A 23,644-nucleotide genomic window follows, 5' to 3' on the forward strand; every position below is an offset into this window, starting at 1 on the left:
CCATCACTGACTGTGGGTACTTGACACTGGACTTCAGGCATTTTGGCATTTCCCTCTCCCCAGTCTTCCTCCAGACTCTGGCACCTTGATTTCCGAATGACATGCAAAATTTGCTTTCATCCGAAAAAAGTACTTTGGACCACTGAGCAACAGTCCAGTGCTGCTTCTCTGTACCCCAGGTCAGGCGCTTCTGCTGCTGTTTCTGGTTCAAAAGTGGCTTGACCTGGGGAATGCGGCACCTGTAGCCCATTTCCTGCACACGCCTGTACACGGTGGCTCTAGATGTTTCTACTCCAGACTCCCCAAGGTCTGAAATCGGTCCTTCTCCACAATCTTCCTCAGGGTCCGGTCACCTCTTCTCGTTGTGCAGCGTTTTCTGCCACACTTTTTCCTTCCCATAGACTTCCCACTGAGGTGCCTTGATACAGCACTCTGGGAACAGCCTATTCATTCAGAAATTTCTTTCTGTGTCTTACCCTCTTGCTTGAGGGTGTCAATGATTGCCTTCTGGACAGCAGTCAGGTCGGCAGTCTTACCCATGATTGCGGTTTTGATTAATGAGTTTTTAAAAGCCTCAGGAATCTTTTGCAGGTGTTTAGAGTTAATTAGTTGATTCAGATGATTAGGTTAATAGCTCGTTTAGAGAACCTTTTCATGATATGCTAATTTTTTGAGATAGGAATTTTGGTTTTTCATGAGCTGTATGCCAAAATCATCAATATTAAAACAATAAAAGGCATTACACTACTGCACTACTTCAGTTGTGTGTAACAAATCTAAAATATATGAAAGTCTAATATTTATCAGTACATTACAGAAAATAATGAACTTTATCACAATATGCTAATTTTTTTAGAAGGACCTGTATATATATATATATTTATTTATATATATATATATATAATTGTTATTATAGTTTATTTAATTATTATTATTTTGATCACTGATGAACTTTATACTGTATATTGTTAATCTATGCACTTAACATTTCAAAGAAGAGCACTGCACCCTTGAAGCTAGAATATATGAATTGCATTTGCACAGGTGGTTAGATGCAGACAGGTGTTTAGCTGCCTCCTATATCATTTAGTATTGTAGCACTGTATTCTTAGATTTAGCTATAGGGATAGCGTGGGCGGTTTATTTATATATAAACTCTGTAATCTGACCACCTGAGTCAAACACTCTTAGTGTGGGCTTCTCAACTAGACCCAACTCCTGCTCCTGCTGCAAATGCAGTTCCCGAACCTGAGCCTGGACCATATCAGCAGTAACTATCGACATTGCTAAATAAAAAAAATCTTGCAAGCTGTATTTCCAGGTTAATTCCCAGTTAACAGGTTCTGAACAACAGAAAGCTAAGCCCATATTATCGCTCCTCCGAGGTGATCCATTGTCTTGGGCCTTCATCCTCTAAAATTGCTCTGGCTTCTGTGAACACATTTAGGGTTCCTATACAATGACCCTGTCCATGTACACATGGCAGAAGCAAATTACCACAGAGCAATATTGTTCCAAGCTCTAGAGATAGACCTCGGGGACTCTGGCACCTTGTAGCCAGTTCACAGTGAGGGTAGTGAGGATAGTGAAGCAATCAGGGATGCTCAGGTCAATCATCCCACACCTTCTTACCTCCCAAACTTCTTCCACTTCTCCTTCCGCTCCCCAAATCTCCTGGCATAACTATCTCACCAGATAAGCCAATAAAGATTGGGGCCACTCACCTTACCACCCAGGAAAAGCTTCAAAGAAGGAACCTTAGCTCCTGTTTCTTTTTTGGTACCAAGGGCCATTTTTCGATCAATAGCCCAGTTAAACAAGGAAATGACAAGGCCTAGTATAGTGGGAGGCCAACTTCCCTAGGCTATATTCATCTCCCTGAAGAGCACAAGTTTTTTGTCCTCTGCCAACATTTCTTACCAGACTCAAAGGCTACATTCACAGGGGCACATAGTTTGCTAAACGCTCCCCCCTGGACACAGCAACACTCTTTGCTATGGCGGCATACAAAGTGCTCGATTAGCTATAGAGAGAGAAGGATTTAGGCAGCCTGCATCCATACATCTGTTGTTAGTTCTTGAAGTGCACAAGCACTGTATGAATTGGAATAATTGATGCTGGTTTTAGATTGTAAGCTCTAACAAGCAGGACCCTCTGATTCCTCCCGTATTGAATTGTATTGTAACTGTACTGTCTGCCCTCATGTTGTAAAGCGCTGCGCAAACCGTTGGCACTATATAAATTCTGTATATTAACAATAATAATAATATACTTAGATATATAGAACATCCTGAATAAAATAGACTAATACATTATGCCTACATTTGCTTTATTTATTAAGCTCAGGACTTAAAAGCTTTTAATTTATGAAGCATTGCATGTTCACGTGTAGCTCATCCTGACATTTATGCACACCTACTCCTTTCCCTTCATACAGCTCTATCAGAAGCTTCAACCAGATAGAGCCTGAAAGTAAACAGCTTCTGCTGTGTTCCTTGGTTGAAAACAAATATATTATTTTGTGAATAGTAGTGGGTGCACCCTGTGTTAAATGTTTATTTATAAAAAAAAAAAGATTGTTTTTATGTACTGTATAAAAAGTTTAAGTCCCCGTTCACACTAAGGCGACCTGTGAGGCGACCTGGTCACCTCACAGGTCGCCGTAGGTCGCCTCCCATTGGGAAGCTGCGGACCCGTTCTAATAGGAGCGACACAAGTCGCTCCGACTTAGAAAAAGGGTCCGGAGCTTCTTTGGGGCGACCAGGAGGCGACCGCCATAGACTTCAATGTTATGGAGTCTGTGGCGGCCGCTCCGAGGTCGCGGCGCGCTGCTCGCACCGCGACCTCGAAGGTCGCGGTGCGAAGTAGCGTCGCCCCTATATGAACGGGGCCTAAAACATAAAAAAGTAAAACAAAATTGACCTAAAACAATTTACCAAAAATAAAAATACATTAGTATTATTATTACAGGAATTACATTTTGTTTTTGTTTTTTTATTTTACAGTTCTTATGTCACTTTAGCCCTTCCTATGGGATCTGGGTTAAAGCAAAACCCATTTTCATTCAATGTCTAGTCTTCTCATACATTTTTTAAATATTTTCACCTAAATAACTGACAACAAAACAAAGCAGACAAAAGGGAGAAGGAAGAAAAATCAAGGCTGTGAACATATTTTATTTTGCCACTACTAGAGATGCATGTGACAATGTAGCTGACTGTTCCACGCAAACTTCCAATAAGCCAAAAAGCTGATGGGCAGAGCAGAAGTGACTGAAATGCATGAATAATTGAATGTTTTAGTAATACATTATTTACATAGTTCAGTGAGTAAGCTTTTCCCAATGCCGATCATTCATTTGGACAGCTTGGCCTGTGATGAAATAAGCAATGACTAGCTATAGCCTGACAACTGACAGAACAGCATGTTGCTTTTAGTTTAGAACAGCAGCCACCACAAAACCAAATGTCTTAGTTTCACAATGATTTTTTTCATGGAGTATCATGGTTGCACAGTTTTTACCAAATCAATAGAAAAAAATCACGGTACATATAAAGCAATTTAGTTAGTGATGTTTTTAAACATTCTTTGATACATTTGTAGAACGATTCTCGGTTTAAAAAAAAAAAAGCCTTGAGGTCCATAAGTCACCAGTGCTACATGACAAAACTGGCAACCTATAAAGAGCAGTTAAAATGATACAGTGGCAGATTGACATCAATAATCTAACTAGTCACAATTGAACCTCAACTCAAGTGCCAAAGGAAAGAACAGTTTTAAAAGCTTTAAAGGATATCACTGACAGAGAGGAATGACATTATTTGTTTTAGAAAGGTACACATCAATGCAGCTGATACTATTTTCATTTAAAACAGAACATTGTAAGGTAAAAAGGGATAAAATACAATGTTGAGAATATTAAAGTACATCAAAATCTAAAACGTTTTCTTTCATTTTGGATAGAGTAGGAGAGTTTTAAAACACTCATTTTTTTTCTTTGTTTTTCTTTGTCTGTTAGGAGGGGTGGATGTTGCCATCTATCTCTCATTTGGGAGATTTCCTTTCTCTTTCTTAACTATATACTCAACAGGACTAAAGGGATATTTCCTCCTAGACAGTTGTCAAAGGAACAAGTGCCCCCACTGGAAGATTTTCCTTAATTTTTTTTTCTCATTTTTCCTGTTCTGGTGGCAACTACATTTGTTGGATTCAAGCCTCGTACACACGCACTCATTGTTTGCCGTGAATTTTTCGGCCAACGTCTGATCGGCCAATTGTCGGCTTGTTAGTATGATGCTTCCGACAACCGACTGCGACTTTTCGGCCGAACAAAATCTGGTGTGCAGGCTATAAAATTTTTGTTGGCCGTCAACAGAACGGCCGATTGTTCGTCAGTCAGTACAGATTTCGGCAGACAAAAATCAGATGAGCAAGACTGGGCATGCTCAGAGAAGAAAAAACACACGGAAAGTAAACCAGCACATGACATCACTTCTGAAGTTGGTTGTTGTTGGCCGAAAAAATTTGTGTGCAGTCTAGAGCACATTTCAACCAACACAACAACACTGGACAAAAGACGGCCGATCGATCGGCCAACAATCGGTGCGTGTGTACAAGGCTTTACACTGACTTTTATTCCTGGTGACATTTGTAGTGAGAGCGAAACTTTCAGTTGGGGACACAGACAGCAATAGCAACCTGACAGAGATGCTAGCACCTCACCACTGTATCTGAATCTAAAAAATCTTGAGATGACTTCCTGATGACACCTTCCGGTGAAATGCATTGAGGTCCGCAGCGGTGATACTTCCGGTTTTGTAAACTTCCGGTTCTCGGTGGAAAGCAGGTGATATGCACGCCGGTCCATAGTGTGGACGGCACTGATCACTGCACACTTAAACGTTTACCAGTGGGTGCCACTTGAAGGCACAACTAAATGTGAGTGTTCTATGAATCAATTTATGTGGAGATAAGATATTTTAATAAACGTATTGCACGATTATATGCCTTATGTTTTTTTTCTGGGAATTCTGATGGTTTGGAGCCTGATCAATTATTTAAAGAAAAAGCACACCTATTTGCCTAAGTCGTGCCCATTTTGATTGAGGTGATTGGCTTTGAAGACGAGAGTCTTAGGCTGTGACCATTATTTATAAATCAAGTTGTGGGGGTCCTGGTGGCCCGGATCCACCTGGTGAGTGGCGCCCTCATACAAAGGTGGAGGAGCATCACTAATAAGCATGTGTGTAATGGGAATATAGAGCACATTCAAGCACAAGGTTTAGAATATATCCAATTGTCTATTTAGGAAACAAACTGTTAATTTTCTACATGTGTATATTATTTTAATGTACAGATTTTCACAATATTCACGTGAACATTTTCGAATGGCTTACAAATTTTTTTTTTAATGATTTAAAGCACAAGTATAATAATTACTTCATTTTCATATACAGTATGCACAATAATCAACACCGCCAAACCACGAAGCACCTCAAATTCAAACATATAGCCATTTATTTTGGGTTTATTCCCAAAATTGATAGCGGCTGCATGGTTATTTGTAATTGCTATGTACAGGAGGTGCCATTTCTTTTGTCTAAAATGGTAACGATTAGGATGATATCAGGATAATTTAAGTGTAGAGTAAAGATGTAGAACTTTTAACCTGCAGGGTTTAAATTTAATATGCAGAGATATGTTGTAGGGGCACTAAGGTGTAGAACACATTTTTGACACCTTTTTTTAATGACATAAATAGGGAGTCAGGAAGAAGAATAGCAGCGAGGACAAGAAGACAGTGGATTCAAGAGTCCAGAGAGAGAGGTTCTATACACGCCATCAAGATCCAGAAGAGGTATGTATGGAATCACCTTAAGCCCAGGTGAGAAACTCGGATATGTAGCAGAACATAGACCACGAGGTCCAGGTTAGCGAAAACTGTTCCTCTCTATTTGCCTCCTGCGCCAACAGCCGTTCAAGGTTTCTGATTGAGTCAACTTCCATGGACCACGCCTCAAAAGAAGCTATGTCAGTCGCCTTCCAATGGCAAGGTGTGTCCGTTCTAGCTACGTATAAGAAATATTGAAGAACCTCATTTTTAATGGATATGAAGGATCCAGGGAGCATCTACAGGAGAGCTACTTCAGGTGAGGGTTGTACAGAGGTTGCCATCAATTTGCAGTAGAGGTCAAAGATATGCTGCCAGAAGGATGTTTATTGTTTAAAACTGAACCCACAGAAAAATAAAAATGCTTCTTAACAGTGGGGTTGTATCCGCACTGCAAGGATTAAAGCTGGATTCCAGGAACAGAAACTTTCATTTAACCATATGCCCTAATAGCCACAAAGGATATAAATCCACTTTCTGTGCTCCAAATGCCTTTGTAAACACATATATTACCTTGTAAAATTAGCAGTAATATCATCACTATGTTGTGGGAGGGGTCCAGCAGGCTCCACCCACTACAGGCTGCATGCATAAAACTACAGAAGGGGACAAAGACAAGATCAGTCACCCTGTACAAGGAAAGAGAGCAGCAGTGGCTGGTCTTTATTACAGGAAGCTCCTACAGAAAGGCAACGTTTCACACTGGATTGTTGAAGAGATCTGGTAGAAATGCACAAAGCACCTCTTAATCTAGTAAAATTTCCCATGTATTGTTTAAACAATATTTTCTGGTCTCAGAGTTTAGCTTTAAAGTGTTTGTAAAGGTAATTTTATTTTCTAAATAACAAACATGTCATATTTACCTGCTCTCTGGAATGGTTTTGCACAGAGCGCTCGTGCACCATAGCAAACAGTTCCATATTGCAAATACAATTTCCCATTCACCTGGAAGGCAGATGCAATATCCTATTTTGGCATCCAACTACTTGTGAAACTCCCAAAGCTATATTTCAGAAACGTTGTACCAGCTTTATAAACCAAAAGAAGTAATCTCAAACATTGGAACACACCTCTTTTCTCCTGCTTTGGCAGAGCCACCGTTTTGAAGATGAACATTCTACCCAGACTGCTATATATCAAATAAGCAGTTCCCATTCAACTGCCTCCCACCTTTTTGTCTTCCTACAAAAAAAACACTGTACTAACTTCCTCTGGCCTAACCTCAGGAAATATTACTGAGCATGCCACCTTATTAAATTAGTCGAATGGAACGTCCATGTCTCCGTGATAGAGTGGATCAGATTGAGAACACATTCGCATCTGGACCTATGAGCTGAGGATTGGGAATGTGATCATCCTTAAAGGTTCAATGAATGTGAGGGTTCAGGAAAATGGCTACAAGATAAAATCGAACTGGTAAAGAACCCTAGTGCAAATACATAAGTTTCCACCTACCGCATTCAACTTATGCTAGAGATGTAGCTCTGAACTAGGCATGCTACTACACACATGGTGGCTCTTTTTGAAACTTCAACCATTCTGGTCTGAAGTTTACTACATTATATCTTCGGTCATCACCTACACTTTAGACTTTATCTGCCCCAGTTAATTTTACACCAAACCTCTCTCCCCAGATCATACCTCAAATCCTTGGTGATGCACATGGCGAATGCAGTCAAGCTGTATGTCCCCGTGCACTGCGGCTCAACCCAAAACTCTACTATCCAGGTTAGTTTTCCAGACATAACAAAATTGCAGAGGATTTCTATATCACAAGACAATCCCTCAAAATTCACAAAAAATCTGTTTTTGCTGGCTTCACTTCCAAACAACCAGAGAATATGCCCAACTTGTGGGAAACTCTCCTAGGACCCATGTCTCACTTGGGTAATGCCCACTGAGGCCTATGCCCTTATCTCTTATGCTAAGCCACCTTGCTTTCCACTGAAGGCAGGAGCAAGCTAGAACCTGGAGGGGATTGACAAACTACTCCCTATGGGTACATCCCTCTACCGCCCCCCCCCCCTTTTTTTTATTCTCTTTCTCTATTCTCTTTCTGGATCTCTCCCTAGTACCTTCTCTTTTCTGTGCACAAAACAGTTTACTTTAGAGACCCCTGTATCATCAGGAGTATTGGCTCTTTGCACACTACTCATAATTGTGAATTTGTGAATAACCATACTTTAGTCCTGAGAAACATATCTTACATATGTGATAAATGTTTCTTTGTATGCTTCACATATGCAGGTTTTGAATGTATCCTTTTACTTGTAGTATGTTCTGACTAAATGTATTTCCAAACGTTTCTTTTCTTGATGTCATGTCTGCTGTGGAAACATGGGTTTACTTTGTTTATTTGTGGAATTACAACAGCTTTTCTAAGTCCCAATGGAATAAACAAGCATTTAAATTTGCAGTGTAGGTGTAGCCCCACTGCAATTGTGCATTTTTACCTTTCCTAAAGTTCAGCTTTAAAGTGTCATGAGAGTTCTTCTTTAAAGGGCATAATTAAATAGAACCTTAGCATACCTGCTGTGTAAACAGCATACATATGCCATAGTCCATGAACAATTCCACTTTTGTGGGAAAAAAGATTTCCAAATAAAAAAAGAAACAATATAGCAATCACAATTGCGACACAAGTCATATTATTGTTGATTGCTTTCAAAAATTACCTTTCCTTTTCAATCTGCAGCTCTGTCATTTTCTGGAAAATGCAATGCAATATAGCTACCTGGAAGGGTTCTGTACACAGATGATGTACAGAACTTCCCCTGAAAGATGTCGTTTTGCCAAAGACAACCTCTGGAAATGACGCTGAACAAGTGCACTCAACTTCTTTGGTTGACCATGGTGAGGCCTGTTCTGAGGGGAACAGGTGCTGTTAAACCACTGTATGGTCTTGGCCATTGTGCTGCAGATCAGTTTCAGGGTCTTGGAAATCTTCCTATAGCCTAGGCCATATTTATGTAGAGCAACAATTCTATTTTTCAGATTCTCAGAGAGTTTGTTGCCATGGGGTACCATGTTGAACTTCCAGTGACCAGTATGAGAGAGTGAGAGCAATAACACCAAATTTAACACACCTGCTCCCCATTCACACCTGAGACCTTGTAATACTAATGAGTCACATGACACCGGGGAGGGAAAACGGCTATCAGGGCCCAATTTGGACATTTCCACTTAGGGGTGTACTCACTTTTGCCAGCGGTTTAGACATTAATGGCTGTGTATTGAGTTATTTTGAGGGGACAGCAAATTTACACTGTTATACAAGCTGTACACTCACTACTTTACATTGTAGCAAAGTGTAATTTCTTCAGTGTTGTCACATGAAAAGATAGAATAAAATATTTACAAAAATGTGAGGGGTGTACTCACTTTTGTGAGATACTGTAACAGATACATGTGCATTTTTTTTTTTTTTATTTTGTTGCTTTTTCCTTTATTTATAGGCTCAGCAATATGAATAGGAATATCACACTTTTAGAGATGTCAAATCCTGCTGTTGAAAAGCACGGTAGTGTTTTCATCCTGCAGCTTTTACAGCTCCAGAGAGAGTCTCTCTGGGGTTGTCAGGGCTGCAGTAAAAAAAAAAAAAAAAAAAGAAAGAAAACTGTTTAGTTCATTCATACTATTGGCAAGTGGAGTGAGTCTCTCCGGTGCTGTATGAAAGCAGTGAGACTTGCAAAGTTGCGCACTTATATTATTAGTGCATAGGCTGAAAGCAGGAGCAGGTTGCTAATAGTATGAATGGATTAAGCTTTTTTTATTCTGCAGCTCTGACAGTTCCAGAGTAACTCTCTATGCAGCTGTCAGGGCCGCAGGATGAAGATATTAGGATCTAACACTTATACAAGTATTGTTTCCTATTCATTTTGCAGAGTTTATATACAAATGAAGAAACACATTTTAAAACCTACATGTGTCTATTAACGCTTTAAAATTGAAAGGAAGGTATGAATGCCCCCAGCTCCCACCTTTTCTCCTCAAGCAAAAACTCCCTCCCGAACAAACCAGTACCCTGGTAAAAAAACTTCAAAAGAGATGCCCCTAATTCAAACAAACCCCCCCCCCCTAGCAAAATACCCCCCCCCCCACACACACACACAAAGGAAAACATCCACACAACTCCTTGAAGTGCATTTCCACTTTTGCAGCCAAGTTGTGAAAACTTCTGCTTTACAAATTCCCATTCACGTAGCATGACTTTAAAACAATATCAAAAACTGCTGCTTACCTTTTTTAGTTGATGTTACATGCCTAGAAGTCATACCTAACCTTCTACTTCTATGTAACAACTGTCTGTACTGTGCTGGCAAATCTCATTATCAGTTGTAAAGTAGATTTTCACAGTATCTGTCCCAACAAAGGGTTAATGCTCTTAGAGGTTTGGGTGGAACAGTGTTAATACTGCTAATACTGTATATCCCATGCTCAGGAGGAAATAATGTTCCTGTTATTTAAAAGATGTAAACGCATCACTGCTGTCACCCTAAAAATGAAATCAAACAATACCCGTACCCATGGGTTTTCTAACCCTTTTGAATTTAAAATTTGAATTAGACCCTGTTCACACCTGACTGTATTTCAGCTCGTAAAACGCTCAGCTCTGAAGCTCCAAAATACCTAATAAACAAAATCCCATTCATTTCAAAAGCTCCTGTTCACATCTGAGCACTCTGTCACCTGAAGCAAAATGCCCGAAGCTCAACAAAGTACACAAGCTTCTTTTTGGCAGATTACAAGCATTTTTGGTCCTATAGACTTCAATAGAAACACCTGACTAGAGCTGAAAAACGCTCATAAAACGCTAAAAAAGCAGCTCTCCATCCCTAATTTCCTCTCCCTAGTGCTTTCTATTGGCTAAACAAAAACACATGAAGCTGTAAAACACTTGTAATACACTTCTAAAACATTTTAAAAAAGCTTGTAAAAAGCTGCAAAAAAAGCTTAAAAACACGCCCGAAAAACGCCAGTAAATCAATACACTCAGTTGTGAATGAAGCCTTAGGAATGTGGCATTTAAAGAGCAACCAAACAATCTAAATCAAACAAAAAACGGAGAAGATTAATGTTTCACCCGGTCCTCTACCGCATCACTTCTGATGCGCCACTTCCTGATCAGCGCCTGACGTCAATTCTGGTTACCTTACAGGCATGTGATCTCCTTAGATGAATTTGTGAGAACAAAATATGGCTGTACGGCAACCAGTTGCTTATAGATTCCCATGTATAAACATGTCATAAAAAACACAAGATGCAACACTCCAGATCCAAAAATGCAGACTGAGGGGAACCAGGTATACTCCACTTGACAGTAAGACTCGGTCTCAATGGGCATCAGTCACCGGTTCACATAAAGAACGTAAAAAGCCCCATAGCATAAAACCGCACATTTATTAAATAATAAAAGGACTTGCACTTACAAACATAAAGGTTGATTAGGCAAAGAAGTAATGAGCCACCGGCCAGTCGACTCTTCCGCCCGCCCTTCTCGTCTCTTTCAGATGACGTCAGTACGCCGCGACCGACGTACGTTTCATCAGATATGACGTTTTCAAGGAAAACTCTGTTCTCAGCTGCATAAGAGTGGGAGAGGAGAAGCAGTAGCACACTTAGCTTCCCAGTTAATGGCTGTGAGGACAAGTCTAATCATTGGAGAGCAGGCTGAGTTAACTAGAGAAACATGGGCCCCCCTACTTGCAAAACCCAAGGGCTCTTCAGATCCTTAAGAGTTGTGATTTTCTGGACCATTCCCTTAAAACAGAATGGGAGCAACTAGCAGAGTTTTGTTCCCAAAAAATGGGTCAGAATTATAATATGCAAAAAAATCGAACAAAAACATGAAATATTATCAGCACAAAGCTATTTTCTCATAGATGAATTCTGCACATATCAACCTAGTGTGCTTTTCAAATGGGTTCCCTATTTAAAAGATCTACAGGAACCAAACTGCTGTGGAACCCAGCCTGGCCTTTCTGTTTCTGGAGGAACTGAGAGGCTGATGGACCAGTGTTAACCCAGATGCTGGAATTCCTTTGAGGATGTGTGTCCTGCTGTGAGAAGATTCACCCACAAAGGCTGACTAATGTGTTTACACTTACATGCCAGTTATCACCATGTGTATTGTGTAAATTGCTAATTGTCTACTTAATAAATGTTCTTAACCACTACACTCAGATGCTCCCTCTGCTGTCCATATCTGTTGCTCTAGAGCAGGGCCTCCAAACTATGGCCCTGCGATTGTTCAGGAACTACAATTTCCATCATGCCTAGTCATGTCTGTGAATGTCAGAGTTTTACAATGCATCATGGGACGTGTAGTTCTGCAACAGCTGGAGGACCCTAGTTTGGAGATTCCTGCTGTAGAGGATCTGAGTTTCTCAAGAGGTGCTGCACCGAAGTCTTGGAACTACGTCTGAGACATTTTATAATTTTCCATGGCTACTCTCCTTGGGACACAGATCTGTTTGCACCCCTGTGCCATAATTGCCACTCCTATATGGGATTATTTGTTGCCGTTATGTGAATACTGTGAAATTTACACACTGAATTTTTTTTATAAATAGACCCCAAAGACTATTACCGTGTAGCATAAATCGGAATAGGATTCAAGAACATAACAATTTTCTCTTTGCGCCCATATGTCCATACAGATATTTGCAACAGATATATTTATCTTGGAGATCTGGTAATGAGATATGTGCCTGTAAGGTGCAGAAGGTATGCTTGGTGCACAGCTCTATAACTCGGTGCAGAACATTCATCAAAATAATCTAAAAAAAAGGCCATCTCTGATGCTAAATATTGAAAATATTCATCCACTTAGAATCAGTCTCAGATAAATGTTACTGGCAATTTTGAAAACAGAAATGAAAATAGGAGCATTTAGATCAGTAAAGCAGCAATATCTCTCCTACCATACTGGACTAGTCCCTATTCAATAATCATTTCGTAATACATAAAATGTCTTCTCCTAGGTTCTGAGTGGAGGGAGTACCCATGTAATTTACTTGAAAAGACAGTTGCAAATGGCAGAAAAGCTGTTATTGGGTGGGAAAAGATGCTAAGGATGAAAAGGAGACCTGCCATGTCCCAAAATATGCATGACAGTAGTTCCACATATCATTCATCCACAAGCAACTACCACAGCGTGGACATAGTATTGCATCCAAAAGTAAAATAAACCTCCTCTTCCAGTGACTTTACCTGGTTCAAATTTATACATTCACTGTATTGGAAAATGTAGTAAGGACTACTAAAATTAGATTAGTAAACCAGACATTAACTTTGTAGTCGTGGAAGCCCTCAGAAGATGTTCTAAATAGGGATAACATATTCACTGTCTCTTGTTTAACATTACATGTAAAACATTACACATCCGGCGTGGATTAATGTGCTTTTTGCATAAAATCCCTGCAGATCTCTATGGAAACTACAATTATTTCTTGTGGGCTGAAAGTAAATCCAATACTTCAGTCAATGACATAGCACTTCAATTTTATTAAGTATCCTATTATTGCAATGTGACCTGATCAACAACTCTTCATGCAGCATAGTAGGATCACTTCAAATACTATTTCTCATTCTTCTGATTTCAGGGCCACTGCATCAGAAATGTGCATAATATCTCTTCTTCTCTAGCAAAATATTTTATATTGATAGTAGATGTACACCAAAAAACAAAGTTGATGGGATTAAATTTGGATTCAGAGAAAATTATTCATACTTCTAATGATCAAGACTTAGGGCTCTTTCACACGGCCGCTCCGCTTGTCCACAAATCATCCTATTTTTTTGCGGATGATTTGCGGACATAATGTAAGTCAATGGCATTGCGGATGTCAGCGGAATACCATCCGCTGACATCCGATTTTCTTCCTTTCAGTTCTGTTCCGTTTTTTGGAACGGAACAAAACCCTATTTTTCCTCCGTGTAAAAAACGGAAAGGAAGGAAAATCGGATGTCAGCGGTGTCATCCGCTGACATCTGCAATGCCCATAGACTTACATTATGTCTGCATATCATCCGCAAACGGATGGGATGATATGCGGATACACGGAGCGGATGACACAACTGTCATCCGCTCCGTGAAAAAAAAAAGTCCCGCAGTGGATAAGAACAGCGGAGCGGCTGTGTGAAAGACCCCTTAAAGTGTAGGTAAACCCTGATAATAAACATCTTTTATTTTCTAATTTTGGTCTGTAAAGTATACAATTGGAAGTGTTTTGCTATATCTGTTTGGTAAATGCAAATAAAAAATAATAAAGAAAACGGCTAATTTTACTAAACATTTTGTGAGCTGATAACTTCCCATGCACAATGAGAAGTTGTGGAAATGAGGAATTGGGGAGAAAAGTAGAGGTCTATGTTCTTTGTAGTCCATCAGAGATGAAAAAGCAGGACTGACATTACCTGCTTAGGAGTTAGGAGTTGTATTGCCATGTTGAAGTGCCAAAGTGTAAAGCTGGCCATAGACAAGTCAAAAACCGAATGTTCTGTTGTCCGAAAAATGAAAATGGGGCAAATGATTGTGCCATCATTTGTTTAGTTTAAAAAAAAAAAGCCAGCATGTTGGATCAGGCACTTTGCGGCAGTAAAATCGCATGTTGCAGCTGGCACACTAATGATGCGAAAACCGAACAACCCTAAAATGGGCAAGAATTTTTGTTCCATTTTTAATTTGTCTATTGCCTGCTTTAGATAGTAGCATACCGTATTTCTGACATATAAACTTTTTTTTTTATTGTGCCTGCAGCGTCTTTAAAGTTGGCCATGCGTTAATCTTTTTTTTTTTCGTTCAACCAGCGGGTTGGACAAAAAAAAAAAAATGACCTGATTCCCCCCATCCACACACTTGATTTGGATGGGGAAATTACTCCCTGCTATTGTGTTCTGTGTTTCACACACCTCTATACATTTCAGGTCCCCCTGCGCGTGCCCCTACCAAGTTTCCCAGGCTCCACCCACTCATCTGCGGGCCCAGGATCAGCATGGTAGATTCTACCAGGTAGAAGGGAGGGAGAAAGGCAAAAATCTGTACATTGATCTCCCCTTACAGCTAACTGCTGCTGCTTACTGGTATCACTTTCCCTGGCCATACTGGGAAGAAGCTAATGGAGGGTGATCTGCACTAAATATTGGTCCCCTATGTAATGAAAAATAAAGTTTAAAATGTGAAAGTCCCAACCCAATGAAGAACTTAACCCCCCCCCCCCCCTCCCCCTCTCTAATTTTTTTTTTTTTTTTTTTTTTTTTTTTTGTGGCCTTTCCCTCCAATGCACATACAAATGTTAATACACACGTGAGGGGTGCCTACACATGAAAACATTGATTGCAATACATGTTTTACGAGTCACTGGACATGCCACAGTGAGACCGATAATTCTATAACATATTGGTTTTATTCTATAACATATGTTATATTCTATAGCAAACATGTTATACTTACCGTACCTGCTCTGAGCAATGGTTTTACATAGAGCAACCCCAATCCTCCTCTCCTTGGGTCCCTCGTTGACACTCCTTGCTCCTCCCCCGCCAAGTGCCCCCATAGGCACTTCCCATGAGCGCACTCGTGTAGGCTGGCTCCTGAGCTCCATTGTCTGCATCCAAAGACACAGACAGCAAGTCTCGGCCCCACCCCACCAGCTCCCTCATCATAGGATTTGATTGACAGCACCAAAAGCCAATGGATCCCACTGCTATCAATCTTCCAGTGAGGAGGGAGAGAGAGAGGAGAGAGCACTCATTCCATACACAGCACTAGATCATGTTAAGACTAAGGTATACATTAAGTGGGGGGGGGGGGGGTCTGGCTGGCTGGTGGGGATCCCAGACACAGAAGATTTTTACCTTAATGCAGAGGATGAAAAATTAAGCTTGGCCCCACTCCTCCTACATTCTGAACCTTTATGTTGGTCACCAAGGCACCCATCATATTTAAATCAGTATTAAATGCAGCTAACCAATTCTTAGATGTAATGGCTGCATTAGTTTTCTTTTTTAGGATTTCTTACCTCTATTTTCACCTAGTGATCTCACTAGCAATTCTATTGTTTTTCAACAGAACAAAGCAGTAAAAAAAAAAAAATAATGATTGCCCCTTAGTGCAGTCTCAACAGTGCCCATCAATGCAGCCTCACCAGTGCCCATCAGTGCAGCCACCACATCTAAGTATTGGTAATCTGCAATGTATTACATTTTCGGTTTTGGGTTTAATACTGCTTTAAGGGCCAATAAGAAAGGAAGAGATGGTAGGGACATGATAAAATTGTACATGAAAAATTCATATATGTATATAACATTAGATGGCTACATCTTTGGATAGTTTCAATAGATTATTAGAACAAACTATATTTTGAAATCAAAGTGTTATAGCAGGGCCAGTATTTTCCTACACATCAATGACTTTCTGGTCCAATAATCCCATTGGAGAACACTGTAATCTGTGATTTTGCTACCTCCTATAGAGGTGACACATAAAAAAACATCCTAATGTCATGGGCAGATATGTAAACTGTTCCACTATACTTTTGAAAGTAAAAGGGAATTATTTCATGTAATTCAAACAGCATATAGTGGCCCTTTGATTATTGCTCAGACAGCCAACAAAATATTCATTAGAAAACTGTTCATAGATGCACGGGCAAATACCCTGCTGACAAATGATGATATTGCAAATTGTGATGTAAGCTTTATCTCAATAATTACTAATATAAAAGTCAGCAAGTTTTGCCAACATGATACATTCTTTGCTTTATCTTGCCTAAAACCAACAACAGCTACATGGGGTAGTACACCCCTTGGCAAATGATGAGAACGCAAAATGAAAGTGAGTATTTATTTGTGAATATATAATCAAATATTGTCCAATTATTCAAAGTCAGTCTGCTTCTGGCAATATATCATATGCACTGGCAGAATAAAAAAGGCAACAAGGATATTTAACACATGCAGTTTTCTTCTTAGGTTAACTCATTTACAGCTGTACTTTGTACCTTTATTGCTGTTTGGTTAGGTTTTTGCCATACATGCCATATCTGTTATTTCTGCCAGTGGGCAGATTTCTTATTTCATTTTTATCACAGTACAAAAGTCAACTGTTCTTTGGTCAACGCTACCAATATTGCATCAACAGTGTCTAATATGTAGACAAATAAGATAAAAAATGAAAAAGGAATGCGGTTGGTGAGGAAATGCTTTGAGCTGGCCATACATTGTGTGTGAAACAGGAAATCTGTTCAACCTTGTAGCGGATATTAACAACATTTACAAGCTGTTTTTTTCATTTACATTTTCTAGTGAGTGGAAGACCAATCATTGGAGTTTGTTCATATAGGCATTTGCATTTACTACTGACAAGTGTTTCTACGAATTTTAGAAATATCTTAAAGTAGAACTATAGGCAAAACTTTTTTGTTCATTTTGTATAGAGCAAGAGAGGGTTATAACCCCTGTCTGACGTTTTTTTTTCGCCATCCGTCTCCCATTGCAGAGATTTCCCTTTACTTCCTGTCCCATAGCCAAACAGGATGTGAGAGGAAATCCCTGCAAATCAGGGGAATTGCTAGGGGACCCCCAAGTCACCAGAACTAGTGTCTACATTGGAAGATTTCCCCTCTACTACTTTTCTGGGGACAACTCAAAATGTGTGATTTTCTTTACTTTCATGTTCAATGACAATAGTAAACAGGACAAATCTCCTAAACAGAAGCATAGATAGCAATAAAAACTAATCCATCTCCGCTCTTTCTAAAACTGAAAAAAAAAAGTGTTGTCTTTAGTTATACTTTAAATTGAATAAATATAACTATCTAGAAGCCGGCACCATAAGGTATAATAGGAACAAAGAGACTAGCATGCATACTTTATGAAACTTTACAGTTTTTTTTGCTTTACTTGTACTTTACAAAGTATGCGGCACTCTGACATATTCGTTTTTAGATCCTGTATCAAGTACACTTAAAAAAATGCTTTGTTATGCCTAGAATGCCCTAGCCATTTGCTTTGTGAACTGTAAATGAAACAATAAATAATACCATTTTCTAAATGTTTTTCTCTCTCTTTACCATGTATGGACACATTGGATGTTAATTTAGGATGAATGTTGGTACCAGTACTTCCTTCTGGTCACAGATCCTGCTAATGAGTCCTGTCCCTTTTTGGTCAAAATTATTACATGCTTTATATGACTCTTCTTTAACATGAGAGTCATGTATCTTTGGTAAGCCCTCAGGTCCTGGAAGAGCCCATGGACACGTCTGTGCATGTGCAGGTGATTTTCCACACATGTATAAAGACAGGGAAGGTTTTGGACCTCTCTGGTAGCAGTCTTTGCAGGTGTGCAGGAACCCCAAGCATATGCAGATGACTGATGAAACTGATGTATGTGCAGATGTGCCACAGGGCTTTCATGGGACCCAGTATAAAGCAGCTATTTCTCACTGTTACTTGTGTGAATAATAAACATGTTATGGAGCTTTAGAAATAATAGCTTTTATTGTTAACTTGAGCTTTGCTTTAAAGGATCACCAACTAGCCAACAGACTGAAATATAGCAAAATGATAATCCATGTTTGACTAAAACCTTTCCTTAGAGAAATATGGGGGCTGCCATTGTTATTCTATACCTCAAATAGCTAGTTTCTGAGCCACGGACCTGGGACAAGCATCCATAACACGAAACTCAGAATAAAATTAGAATTAGAATTTCTTATTAGAATATTGATTCTAGGTTGGGGCCATTTTAAACTGGCAAACCACAGCACACAGTAAAGGAAGCAGGTATTCATCACACTCGGAAGTCAGGAATACCTGAAGTGGCTGAGACGCAGCAAAGTGGCTGTGTTTGAAGATATGGGCTGCCGGAAAGGTAAGTTTAGATGTTCTTCTTTTATAGGGTTCACTTAGTTTACAAATGATAGAATCACTGGGTAAGTAGAGAAGTGGACAATATCAGTAGTTTTCAGTATCAGAGGATCTGTTCTTGTATATGCCGCCCCTGTCACTTCTCCTGTCGAGATGTAAAATGGAATGTAACAGGGAGGCCACATGGCCACCTGGAGCACGGGGCCAGGTAACTATTGCGACCCCTGACACTGAAAAAAAATTCTAGCATAATGACCGGTTATTTAAATGAATACAGTGTTACCTTTTCTAATATTCACTTTGTAAAATTAACATATGCTTTTCCAATTAAGCAGCCTTACTTTTACTAAAGCAACCCAAATGGATGATGTGTTTCAAATGCTCATATATACAATGACATACCTCCTTAGACCTACTCTGTGCAGACAATCTGGCCACTTGCTGGCTTGGCAGAATCCACAAGCAGCCTAACTCTTTAATAAGACACAGAAGTTGAATCCAAAATACTTTTCCATCAGATAAGTGGAGAACAAAGGACTGCAAGAAGACAATGACTTCCCTAACCCATTTCTCTGCTTGAAAAGTAAAACTGTAAATACTGAAACCACAAGACCTTACAGTCCTCAAAGTATCAATAGTCACAGGCTTGGAGTGTCTTCCAAATTCCAAACATGAGAACTCTCTGCAGCTGCTAGTCCTAACTTAGATATAAACAGAAATGTAAGGTCTAGAAAACATAAAGTGAGCAGTGCTTCTAAGAGCTTCTCTTAATTTGGAATGCTGTAAAAAGATAAAGATAGAGATCTTCTCAGCTTTTAAAGAGGCTGCTCATACACCTCTGTGTAAGGCAATAGACAGGCTTTTAATCCTTCTAACGTGTTAACTTTATTCCATGGTGCTGGTTGCTTCCAATACATTACAAGGAGTCTACAAATCACTCAGGTCCTGCAAGGAACAGGATGCTAAGAAGATGCAAGGAAAATATCTGTCCACACTATATACTTCATTACTGATTACCGAGTTTATGTATCCAACGTTCAATGTGTGCAATACATATTGTCTGCTAAATCTATTGTAGTCAATAGAGTCTGTTATATATATTGGAATGATGTATTGTGAAATTGTGAGAAATATCTCAAAAGACTATGAGGTTGAAAACCAGGAAGAATGTTTGATCTATGTTTTTTAGGTGTTTCCACACTGTCTGTATAGTACAGCCGAGTCCGACATAATGGATAAGACATGTTAACTCAATTACATATATCACACATTTGTGATTTCTGCAGTTCATATTCATATTGATAGGCAAAGTTGTATAATTAGATTTTGATTCCAAGGAAAGGCATCCATGCAAAATAAACATACAGCATAAGTATTTATTTTGTTGACATCTACTGTATAGCTTACCACTTTGTCTGACTTTAGTCTTTCTGACTTCCTAGTTCTAATTTTTAAATGGTGCAATGTAGTTAACATTTTTGATCTTTGAAATATAATTTTAGGTTTAGATGGTAATTGTTTTTTTTAGATACGAATCCTGTCCTAATTTATGTCAGATATTGTTAAGAATTATTTTAATTTCTCTATATTGTTCATTATAATTGGTGATGAAAGATATTTCTTTCTTCTTTTCCCTATCATTTCCCTTAGGTGGTTGTTTTCATTTTTCAGCATTATTCCTGTGTAAGTTTCCGGATTTTACTAAGTGCTCCTGTTACTAGCTCTGAGGGATATCCTATAACCAACCTCTATGAATCTTTGCTGTATTGTTCTGCTCCTCAAAGTTCCTATGGTTAACAAAATTGCACCTATTGTTCTGCTCCTCAAACTACAATTGTGCTTTTAAAAACTGGCCAAAAGGAACGTTCCAAAATGATGTGAACTTGTTAAGTATAGGTAGCTATTGGTGTCTATAGTCTAAAATGTGTTTCAGTCACTACTGGATTGTGCGGCTCTTCCATTAGTATTAAATTAAGAAACACAATCTCTTTTAAATAAACCGTATGAATAGTGCAGCGCAACTAGCAACAATTTGACAAAGTCATAAGTGAATAATGTAATTTAAAAAATTGACAATAATGTATCAAAAACAATGATTGCTATTAAAAATCAACTGTGAAAGTGAGTCCAAAAAAAATACATAGTACAGGATCGGGAATAACTCCTGTTGAATTCATTGTGCTTCAAAGTAAAGTGACTGTGATCTTCCACCTCCATGTTTGAATAAAAATAACTGTGATCCTGAATTGTTCCTCTACCAGTGATTAGATGGCAGCTCACCTTATACTTAGACCTCTGTTTCACCAGCGGGTCCAAGTAAGCAGCCCCCTAATGGGGGTAAAATCAGATGTGTGCTCCGGTTTTAATCTCCAGCAACTCCATTCAATACCGCATGCTCACGTTCAGCCGTATACGCAAATAGATTAAAGATATCTAGTGCTCTCTGTAAACACTTTGTTGCTAGATAAAATAGGGATAAAACAAACATATAAAAGGCACTCAGCCATTCCGGCATATCAGACAAAAAAGACTAATCCCCAGAGTGCTTCAACAAGGGTGGCAGTGACAGTGGTATAATGTCCGAGGGTTTGGCTCCTGTTCCCAGGTGCGTGTCGTCCTGGGTATTGACTTCATCAATGGTTAACCTCATCCTGTCTAATCAATCATCGCCGCTGTCAGTAGAGGGAGGAGTCAAAAACCGGATCTCGTCACTCGTGTAACCTGGGGGGGGTTGTGTTAAGAATGTTATTTGTTAGGATGTAAAATGGAAAAAATAGTTATATACTGGAGTATATGCATGTGACGAGATGAAGGTATTTTTGTACAGAGATAAATAATGATCACATATATATGTATTGATGGATGTACATAGATTTGTTGCGATACTGGTATATATATATATATATATATATATATATATATATATATATATGTGTGTGTTTGAGTTCTGATTATTGTACCTATCTTGTCGTAGTGTTAATTTTTTCTTTAATAAAAATTATCTGATTGAAAAAAAAACCTGGGAATACATATACATGTGGATACCACTCCTCACCACATCAGCTCAAAAACCATAGTCAAAAATGTTGCCTAAACCTACAGTGTGACTTAAAAGTCCCCATGGTCATAACCACCAAATTGTAAAAAGTAACATGAGTTACATTATAAGGACAATAGAAAAATATTAACATTTAAAAATATATATATGTAGCACCCTCCTAGGTGGGTGCTAGGAAAAGCATATTGTGGCCCTGTCTGCTTATCAGGGGGGCCTGGTAATTCAGCTAGGCTGTCATGTGTTTCCAGTTGTGTCTGTTGAGTCTGGGGAGTCTCCCCACTGTGTCCAATGAGGGCTCTTATTGGACAGTGTAGGAAACCTGGCCAATAGCACATGTGTAGTGACCCCTTTCTTGATGTTTTTAATGTGTTCTCCCTCCCTCACCTGTAGGCTTCTAGAGGTACGTCCGATATACTGCAGACCACATCCACATTCAAGTACATATAACACTCCAACAGTAGAGCAAGTGATGAGATCTTTTATTGCATATTCTTTTCCCAGTACTATTAGACACAAACTCCTTTCTCCTTTTTATATTATTCCTAGCATGTCTACATGTTGTACATCTCCCACATGCATGGAACCCCGATAGGAAACTGAATAATATGTTGTTCTTCATTTTAGGGAGATCTATCACTTCCGAAGCTAATTGATCTTGTAATATAGGTGCCCTTTTATAAATAAATCCAGGACTAATAGCTAAGTGTGGTCCTAATACTCTGTCCTTGAGGAGTATATTCCAATGTTTTTGGAACTGTTCTGCACCTCAAACTACAATTGTGCTTTTAAAAACTGGCGAAAAGAAACATTTCAAAATTATGTGAACTTGTAAAGTGTAGGTAGCTATTGGTGTCTATAGTCTAAAATGTGTTTCAGTCACTGCTGAATAGTGCACCTCTTCCATTAGTAATAAATCCAGAAACTCAATCTCCTGTGGACAATAGTGAGAAGTTGAATGTTATTGAAATTCAATAATTCCATGAAAGTTTCTATCTCTTTGATGTCACCTTGCCATACACATATAATATCATCAATAAATGTCAAGCTGACATTGAAAAGGTTGAAATGTTCATATGATTTTTGAATTCCAATAATATGGGTTTAAAATGTACCTCTTACTGTCATCTAAAAGCAATTGAGTTTCTAGATTTAATACTAACAGGAGAGCTAGATAATCCAGTGATGGAATAATCTGAAGCTGAATTGCAGTTTAGGTTAAGATTTGTTGTTCCAGGAGTGTAGAATGAAAGTCTTTAGAGCTCTAGATATAGGAACGTTACTGTCTGTAGGTGTCAGGCGTAGTTTCAGCCATGAGCTTACGGTTGCAGCTGATCTTCTGTAAGTAATTCCATAGCATTTACTGAAGACAATGGTTATTTAGATTCACTAGTTACACAGTCAGTGAACTGACGAACATCAGTATTGTTGTGCAGGATCTTGTAGATCCCTGGTCACCTGTTTAAGATTCAGTCTTGCTGTTAAATGTAGTAGTTTGAGACACTGTTTCACAGACGACATTTTAAGATGATTCTCACATTTAGGCTTGATTGCTCCAAAAAGCTGAGAAATGAATTCTCTTGACACTTAACTAGCTATAAGTGCACAAACTATTTGACCTATGCTTCTCACCGGAGTGAGGAATGCCAACAACAATTCAATCTAATTCAGTCCTTTGTGCATACAAGTGGTGGGATGTAACTTGTCAAATCAATAAAAAATACAAGATGGGTGTCCCATCTCCGGGTGTATGGATTTCCCTGCTATCATTAGGTATGTGATAACACTCAATAAGTGTAGGGAGGTAAACTTCTTCAGTTTATCTT

The sequence above is a fragment of the Pelophylax lessonae genome, assembly GCF_965119305.1.
Source record: "Pelophylax lessonae genome assembly, chromosome: 3".
NCBI classification, from domain to species: domain Eukaryota; kingdom Metazoa; phylum Chordata; class Amphibia; order Anura; family Ranidae; genus Pelophylax; species Pelophylax lessonae.